Source organism: Olea europaea, unplaced genomic scaffold (genome assembly GCF_002742605.1).
Source record: "Olea europaea var. sylvestris unplaced genomic scaffold, O_europaea_v1 scaffold1975, whole genome shotgun sequence".
NCBI lineage: Eukaryota > Viridiplantae > Streptophyta > Magnoliopsida > Lamiales > Oleaceae > Olea > Olea europaea.
In genome coordinates, this window is record NW_019237607.1 from 84,767 (window position 1) to 94,924 (window position 10,158).

The following is a 10,158-nucleotide window of genomic DNA, read 5'->3' on the forward strand; positions in this document are numbered from 1 at the left end:
TTTTTCAGAACAAAGATAATAACAACTGTTTTTAATGCAAACAATACCTAGAGGAGTTCAACACAAATGGAGACTGGTCGGAATCTAATCGCAGACAACCTCGACGTCGAAAAATGGGAGATTTGAGAGAATTCGAGAACGCAAAGTGTTCAAAAATCCTGGAAAATGGGATTTTCTCGCCTTTTATAAAGGTCCAAAATGAACCCCACCCGTTAGATCACAACTCAGTCAATCCGAGCCCTCCATTTCAGATCCAATCCGAGGCGTTGAATTTAAACAGTTTTTTAAATCCTACGCCTCCGATCTATGCGTGCCTCCCACGCACCTCTCCAACACGTCTGCTTCTAGAAACGCCAGCTGCCCTCATAATTACACTTTAATTCGACGGTGCCACCACCTTGGAAGTCATAACGGTTCAGCTACCTTTCCTCGAAAACAAGCACAAAACATCAAATCATTGGCTTAACGACCAACGCACAATCATTACCGTTCAGCAACAAGCCTCGCAGGTTCGGTTCCTCAACCACCTCGGCTTCCTCTTCATCTTTCAGCAACAAGCTTCGCAGGTTCGGTTCCTCAACCACCTCGGCTTCCTCTTCATTTTTCAGCAACAAGCCTCGCAGGTTCGGTTCCTCACCACTTCGGCTTCATCTTCAAAAGTTCAACACCTCGCCTACTTCATCGCTCACCCACAGCAACACTTCTCTAACTCCAACCATGATATAAATATCTATACTTGGACTTGGGGGACTATTATTTGGGGTTCAAAAATTCTTTCAATTTTTTACTCCATTAAAGTCCACGCATTACATAAATGAATATACTTGGATTTGGGGGACTATTGTTGCGTGTTGTCACACCTGGCCAACCTACCTGAGACAATGGCCCACTCACGGCGATCCACGTGGCATTCCTGCCGAGGTGGCATACAATGCCGAGGTGGGGCTACATTCGAACTACTTTGAGCCGAAGCCCATCTGTCGAGGCTCCCTTCTGTCCGAGGTCCATTGACCGAGGCCTACGAACCGAAGCCCCGCTGCTGGAACCTGTTGAGAGCAGCTGAGGCCCTCAAGTGGAAGTATTATGACAAATGGCCGAAGCCCTGAAACTGATGCACGAGTTTTTGAACCACAAGGAAACATCCTCCATGGTCACTTCTCCCAAGAGATCGCCTGCACAGATCTTATTCGAATGATTGATGGAACGTTTGTCATAAACATAAAGGTCAAGTCTTATCACTAGCATGGAGGCCCTGCACAAGCAATAAGTGCGCCGTAAGGTAGCAAGTTAAGTCCCATGCCTAAGAACAGACGTTTGAACTAAGGAGATGAGGCCACGTGCCACTTCATCCAAGGGCTCCCATTCCATATGTATCACTATAAATACCCCCATTGTATAATGTCAAAGGCTAAAGCAAGAATCAATACTAGAGACTACATTTACTCAACTCTCTCTCATTTACTTGCAATACACAAATCGAATTCATACGCTTTTATACATACGTTAACAAGCACCGGTTGGTAATTATTGTACAATCGGATTACGAACAACCCGCCGGATTCCTAACGTTACCGTCCTACGTCGTTGGGCTACTCCCACGCCCCTTTGAACCGCTCGTTTTAGACCGTCCACGTGTCTTAGCGTGTCGGACATTCGCCCACGCAAGCGCGGGTGGGACCGGTATCTGTTGGCACACTTTTTGGGGTCAACAATAGTGTTTTTTTGAAAAATAAGTGGTTAAAAAAGAATGAAAATTGTTCGATTTATGTGTAATATTATTTTATAGAAAATTGTGTAGTTGAAAATGGGAGAGAGAAAAATAGAATGTATAATTCTGATTGTTGTGTTTAATCTTAAAATTCCAAAAGAAATCAATTTTCTTTTGGACTAAAAATCAAATGTAGATTGGATGTTACGACTTTTTAAAAGTACTGAGATTTTTCGTTCTTGAATGTCCAGATAATAAAAGAAAAAAAAATAAAATCTTACGGATTAACCTTGTAACGAGTTTATTAGAGAGGATTAGTTACACTTATCATTTGCACAACTTTTCCTTTGACTTTTTGAGGATAATATCGTACCCTCTGAACTGTTATAATTCGGATCAAATCTGAAACTATTTTGTTGAAAGCGGAGCAGTTCTGATACCATTTGTTATAATGCCAACCAAATAATTAAAGAACGATAAAATATGGAAATATTTGATCAAATAATTAACAAAATTTATGTGAAAGAAGAGGAAAATTTATTATATCAAGAAGCTAAATTTGTCTTTACAAGATTTAATTTTTTCGATCTAAATCTAAACAATTCTATCAAGTTTCTATATATATAACAATGATCTAATCATTATATTAAGTGTCTCTGGATGACTCTCAAAGTCAATCAAATAAATATGTGTAATGACTCACATTTTTATAATACAAGAGTCCCTAATCTATACTCTAGTCCCTGTTTGATGTCCATTACCTGGAAATGAAAATGAGGGGAATAATATTTTTTAGAAAAATAAGTGGTTGAAAAAAAAGAAAAAGTTTTCGATTTACGTGTAATATTATTTTATGAAAGATTGTGTGGTTGAAAATAAGAGAAAAAAATGGAATATAATGTAATTTAATTTAATGTGGATCAAAAATAATGGGGATGATCTGGTAATTACCATTACGAGTGTGAAAATGACAAATGGAGATCAATAACCAAAGCGTTGCAGTGGAAAATTTCGAAATTTTTAGAATTTGAAATTTTCGGGCTTAGTAGCGAGCCAAATCAAGCGGGGGTAATTACATGAGTACCCATAAAACTGGGAGCATTTAGAAAAGTCATGTTAAAAGTTGTTGTGAAGTAAAAAATACGTCAATTTGTGTCAGCAAATGTTTGTTTTAATTTTTCTTTACCAATAACCCCACCCTTCATTTTACCATCCTGACACTGTGACACATATCCTTCTTCACCCACCAACAAAACTACAGAATTCTATTCATTTTTTTTCGCCCCCAGGGCACATCTCCAAGTGGTAAAAGGGGAGGGTGGAGAAATTCAGCTTTACTTGAGATTGCCGCGTCAAGGGTTCGAATACTAAAATATGGATTTGGCTCTTGGGTAAGTGCAAGTGTACAAGTAGCCTTCCACCCTGTACCCTTGGAGACATAATCTGCAATTTACCTCCCTCACGATGCTCCAGGGCAGGGGCGGTGGGGGACCCTTAAGGTTGGGGTTCAACCTTTTTTTACATAATTCTATTCATTTTAGTTTTGATACTGTGTACTCATTTGTATTGATAGTAATTTGTATTTTATTTCACTTATTTTTTTTTAGTTATTATATATTGAAATTCAAATTTGCATGAATTGAATTGAGTTCGTATATATATCAAAATTCAACTTCGGATGAATTCAAATGATTTTTGCAAGGTGTTTGTGAAAATATAAATACAAATATAAGAATGAGAAAAGTAACATTCTTTTTTTTAACGAGGTTACAATCTACATCATTTGAATTTTTTTTGGATCAATTAATTAGCGATTTCTTTTGGATCAATTAAATAGATACATACGTGTAATTTTTTAAAACTTTAAATATGAATATGAATTCAAACATTGTAACACTGTATAAAGTTAAAAGTTAAGTGTGATTTTTTTTATTAAAAAGTAAATACAATGCCACTTTTATTAAAAAGTGATAATTGTCACTCAAGAAAGAGATAATTTAAAAAAAATAAAAATTAACAAACAATAAAGAGTGAAAATTTTCAAAAAAAAAAAAAGTGACAGAATATTAAAAAAAATGACAAACAATAAAAAAAGTGACGAAACACCAATCAAACACATGTTTTGTCACAAAAAAAGTGACGAAAATTTTAAAAAAGTAACAAAGAATTAAAATGACAAAAATTTCAAAAAGCGACGGAATATTAAAAGAAAAAAGTGACAAACCCTCGAAAAAGTGAAAAATACCAATTAAAACCTATGTTTGTCACTCAAATAGTGATAGAAATTTTTAAAAAGTAACCAACAATAAAGAAGTAACAAAATTTTTTAAAAAGTCGCAAAAATTCGAAAGAGTGCAAAATATCAATCAAAATCTATGTTTGTTACTCAACAAAGTGATAGAAATTTTTAAAAAAGTAACAAACAATAAAAACTGACAAAAATTCAAAAAGGAGTCAACAATAAAAATGTAACAAATTGTTTTTAAAAAGTCACAAAAATTCGAAATAGTGACAAAATATCAAGCAAAATCTATGTTTGTTACTCAACAAAGTGACAAAAATTTTTAAAATGTAACAAACAATAAAAACTGACAAAAATTCAAAAAGGAGACAGAAAAAGTGACAGGCACTATTCAAAAATGTGACAAACACACAAAAATTAACAAAAAATTAAAAAAAAAGTGACAAAACATAAATCAAAATCAATGTTTATCACTCGAAAAAGTTATAAAAATTAAAAAATGTAACAAACAGTAAGAAAAGTGATAAAAAAAAAGTGACAATAAAAGAAGGGGGGGGGGGGGGGGAAAAACCACAAAAAAAAAGAAGAAAGAGGGGGGGGGGGGGGGGGGGGACAAACACTCAAAAAAGTGAAAAAAAATTTAAAATAAATCATTTTATACAAATTTCACCACTCCATCACCACCTACCATCATTATATTAAACCCAGAAACCACTTGTCCAAATTAATGCTTTTCGGTTGTCTTGGAAAGCCTTGGTGTGCCTGTCACGACAAGGGATTCTACCTCCTTCGAATATTTCGACAGATAGTGTGTTATAATCGTCATCAACGTTAATCTCGAGTACGATCAAGAGGATTCAATAATTGAATACCGTTTGACGGTCATACCCTCATACACCAATCGAAACAAAAATTGGAAAATGTCCAAAACTAATGGAAAGCGACAAATAAACTATATATAATTACTAGTTTCTTTATTATCATTATAAAGATAAATGGCACCTGGAAACAAGCAGCACAAGTATCTTTCCTTCCACAAGCTTTGTCACATTTGAGAATGTTCTTTCACTGATTTGTGTAGCACAGATAAAGAATATTCCAAGTAGAATATTCATAAACAGTTATATAATTCCAAAATTATTAAGTTTCAACCCCTCACGCAAGCACCATTTTTCTTCCCCAGAAATTATCGAACACTGTTGCAGACAATAGAAATTGTCGAATTTAAACTCACAACTACAGTTCAATAAAAAATCCAAATATTCCGACAATAATAACACAAAACTAAATATTTCAGAACACTTAAACCTAATTGAAAAACCCCAATGGGATTGTGAGTATAATTTTTTCAAGGAAAATAGAAATTAAAGAACATAAATATTTTACCAAGGCTCTACGACTTGAGTTTTGAACTCTACACAAGTTATAAATCTAGAATACGAACACAATGAATAATAGATTCCTGATTTGAGTTTGGGGGTTTCTGTGTGTGCGTGTTCAGGAATTGGGGGTATTGGGAGGTTTTACAACGTATTTATTACATTATTAAATGTTTTAATTAGTTAATAGGGTCTTAATCCAATTAGTTAATTTTTTAGAGTATTGGGCCTAATTTGCCCAATCAAGCGCTTAATATATGGGCCTGGATTTTTGAAAAATTGTCTTTAATATTTTAGCTAAATCAATCTGGAAGTTTTTAGTTTATATATAAAATTATTTTATTCAAAAAAAAAATGTGATGAGAAAAAATTTGGAGAAATGAGTTTTTATAAAGAATGATGAGGGAGAGATGCCCATGTATTATAGCCCACAGACAAATAGCCAATTTTAGGCATAAATACAACGCCTAACTTTTAGGATCGCAAATCTTCCTAATAGATATTCATAGTTTGTAGCAAAATTTTATAATGCAAAGGATCCTCAAAGAGGCAATAATAGAGCATATTCAAGTAACTGCTCAATTAGTTGATTAACGTACGACTTATTCAAAATTGATATTAAATTCTAGAAAGGAAGTCTATCCAATGAGTTGCAATCTACCTCGTAAGCATTTGTTCAACTAAAGAAAACATTTAATGGATGAAAATCTTTGGAAGTTTTTAATGGAGGAAAAGGTTTGAAATACGTTGTTATTTGCAATGCTACTCTAATATTTAATATTCTAATAATAAAAATCCAATATTCGTTATAACGAAAACTAATGCATTCGTATTCGATACAGTTTCACAGTCTCGTGGTTTTGGGACGTTTAGTTGTATCGTGTCAAATAATCTTTGAGATGGTAAATTCTTTTGATTAAAACAATATTTGTTAGAATCCAAATTAGATTACTCTAATTAATATGAGTTAACAAAATATGTTCGAAAAATAAATAAATCAATTGTTGATAATTACTTAAGTGTTATGAGTGATTAAGGACAATATTAGAATCACGATAGAAGTTGTTGACATTTTCTTGTAAACGGTTTGTTTAGGCGTTTAAGTTCTATAATTGATAAGGAATTATGACTTCAACAGGAAATGTAAAACATAAATTTAAGGTGAAATTGATAAAATACAAGGGTAATTAGCAAGGGCGAATTTAGGGTCCAATGTCAGCTAGGCGAACCGTTGATCGTAGGACAGACTGTTGACCATTGACATGTGGTCATTGACAATCAAAGATCATAATAGTGAGTTTATTTAGTAATACTTAATTAACAGCCTGTTTGGGAGTGATTTTTCCCCCCAAAAAATTGATTTTTTGATCGTTATTTCACTATTTCAGTTGTCATATTTGACTTCTTCTCTCACAGGCGGACTCCACTTTTCTCCTAACAGTCAAAAAATCAATTCTCAAAATCACTCTCAAACAGTCTTTAAATAATATTAAAAAATATTCAATTTTTATATAAATACGCCAAAACGTAAAAAAATTTTAAATATGAAAATATAATTCAATACAACTCAAAGTACTAAAAAATGCACGATACAACCTTACTCTATAAATGTGAACCTAGACAACTGCATTATACGAGGTCTCATATGTTGATAAGTAAAAAGTTACCTTTTCATTGCAATTACAGTTATATATTTTGAAGATAACTAAGACAACTTTAATAAATTAATAAATTGATGAAGTATCTATTAAGATCCGATATCAAATTATTGAATTTTAAACACCAAGAAAATAGAATTTTATTGATGAAATGAATTTTACACTATTTGAACAAAAACTCACACTTATTTTATTTGTATGACTTATATATATATATATATATATATATATATATATATATATGTGTGTGTGTGTGTGTGTGTGTGTGTGTGTGTTAAAGGTCGGCAGCCGATTCCTCTACCTAATTCTAGTATGTTGGTGAAGGTGGTTTCATTCTAGAGTAATCCTTTTATGGCAGCGGACTTTGTTTCCAGCAACTACTTATAGTTACACAATCCAATCAACGTCGATGGACGGTGGCGACGACAACAGCAGCAGGGTAGAAGAATTGGAGAATGAAGAAGGAATGGTTTGTCTGCTTGTTGGGGTTGATGGGTTGGGTGTTTCAATTACTATCGGTATTCCATCTCCAGATCAATTGGTTGAGCCAAGTTTTATTTTTTATTTTTAAAAAGGGGCCAACTTTCAGATTCTCAGCCCAAACATTAGGGCCAAAATACCCAAATTTTTCATTCATCTTCTTCCTCGCTTCCTTCCCTTTTTCAGTTCTTCCGGCTCTGCAACTTCCACCTGGTGGTCCCAGCAACTATTGAAGACTCCGAAAAGCTAGTACGTGCGGCCGCGCCCCCTTGCTGGGTGTTGCGTCCTCGACTAATATGAATTCTGGGTTAATATAATATACAAATCTAATAATTAAACAAGTTTTACAAAAGGATAATTAGTAAAAAAATATCCTTATCATTTTCACTCATTGTGAAAATAGTCTCTTTCGTTTCATACTTGACATTTTTTTCTCATTTCAAACATTTCCTGCAGAGGTGGTCATTTTCATCATGTACTGTGAAATATAGGTAATTAGTGCAAAAGCTTATATCGTTTGCCTTTATTGCGCAAATCATTGCTATTGTTTCACTTTTGACATTTGGACGCTCAAATTGATTCTTCGTGCAAAAAGTGTCTACCATCTATTTTCTCCATTAAAGCATTGTAAAATGATTAATTTACCTTCTTATTTAAATAAAGAAATATAAAAAAGAAACAATATAAAAAATTGTATCTGGAGTTCAGAGTTTTTAAAAAAGTACGGATGAGTCTCACATAAAAACAATTTAAAACATTATAATAAAAGAAAAATATTTTATCTTCCTAATTAACCCTCCTACCTCTAAGCTCATTCCATGCCGTCCACCGCTACAATCAAAATAATTAAAAAGAAAACTAAAAGCATAAAAAAAAGTAAGAAAAGAAATGAAAATTGAAAAAAAAAAAATGGTACTTCTTCCTCATCCAAGTTTTTTTTTTTTTTTTTTTTCTCATAAAAAGGAATTTTTTTTTTTTTTAAAAAAAAAAAAAAAAAATTAAAAAAAAAAAATGGTTCTTCTTCCTCATCCAAGTTTTTTTTTTTTTTTTTTGCCTCATACATAGGAATCTATCTTTTCTTGAACAAAATCAAAACAAAATTCAAAAGTTGATGCAGTTTATATAAACATATATCTATGTGTATGTAATCAACAAGAAGAAGATAGAAACGAAAATTTACTAGTAGTTAAATCCCTAAAAAAAACTCTTGTAATTTCACTTAAAATTTGATTGTAAGAATATAATTAAGCTCTATTCGACAACCATTCATTTCAAACTCTTTTTTCCCATGTTCATTATTGATCACACATTCTTACAATAAAATATTCTTCACGTAAACAGTAAACCCAAAATTTTTAATACTTTTAACCACACTTTTTCCAAAAATTTACTATTCAAGAACTTATTCTTTTCAAATTTTTTTTTTTTTTGTCAACAGGGGCTAAATTCCTGGATGGTGCCATAGTGGGATGGGGAGAATTGGTGGTGGTGTGAGGTAGTCGATGGTAGGGTGCGAAATTGGATGAGGAAGAAGCGTCATTTTGTCTTTTTAGGTTTTCTATTTTAAAATCTTTTCTTACTTTTTATATAATTTTAATTCTCTTTTTAATTATTTTGGTGGTGGTGGAGGGTAGTTGATGGGCATAGGGGTAGGTCGATTAATTAAGAAGATAAAATATTTTTCTTTTATTAGAATGTTTTATATTATTTTATGTGAGACTCATTTGTCTTTCAAAAAATCTTGGAATCTTAGATGCAATTTTTTGGTATTGTTTGTTTGTTTTTTTTATTTAAAAATGATGGTAAATTAGCCATTTTACATTGCTTTAATGGAGAAAATAGATGATAGGGACTTTTATGTAAAGAAAGATTGATTTGAATGTCAATGAAGGCAAACAACAGGGACCTTTTGCTCCGATTACCTATATTTACGGGAGGATTTAACAGAACTGATGGAAAGGATCGATCCCGCAAGAAAAAGTTTGAAATGAGGGTATAAACTTTAAAATGATAGGGACTATTCCTCAATGAGGGTAAACGATAGATATTTTTTTGCTAATTACCCTTTTACAAAATTAGTTTTAGATAATCTCTTTTGTTGATCCGAGTGCTATAGATAGTTAAATTTTACTTTATTGTTGGTGAGTTGGATTTGGAATGGTTACTCGGGAATGATGACTCATTGGGCAGGGAATTTCGTTTGGTTGGACCAGTGGGCGTAAAGAAAACAGTAAAACCAATGTTTTTAGCCAGTTAAGAACTACCCTGTCACAATTTTGAAAGGTTAGGAGTTAAGGTTCTATATTTGTAGGCTGAGGACTCAAATGTTGCATTTACTAAAAGTTGGGGACTCTAATTCAAAGTAATCCAAAGCAAACTAAACAGTATACACCATGAGTCGACTCAGGCCCAAATAAAGCATGCAATATCTTTTGCAATGGCCCAATAAAAATAGAAAATTACTAAGCCCATGTTTGATTCCCATTTTTGGGATAAAATATATTATGAAATAATAGCTTTTTGAAGAATATTTGGTTAAAAGATAAAGAATCTTTTTTTGAATTATGTGTATAATTGTTTTATAGAAGAATGTATGGTTAAAAATGAATTTTTAAAAAATGCATTCTTGAAAAAATAGGGCTCAAACAAGGTCTAAGTGAAAATTACACGGACTAAGTGGTTTCAAGATTT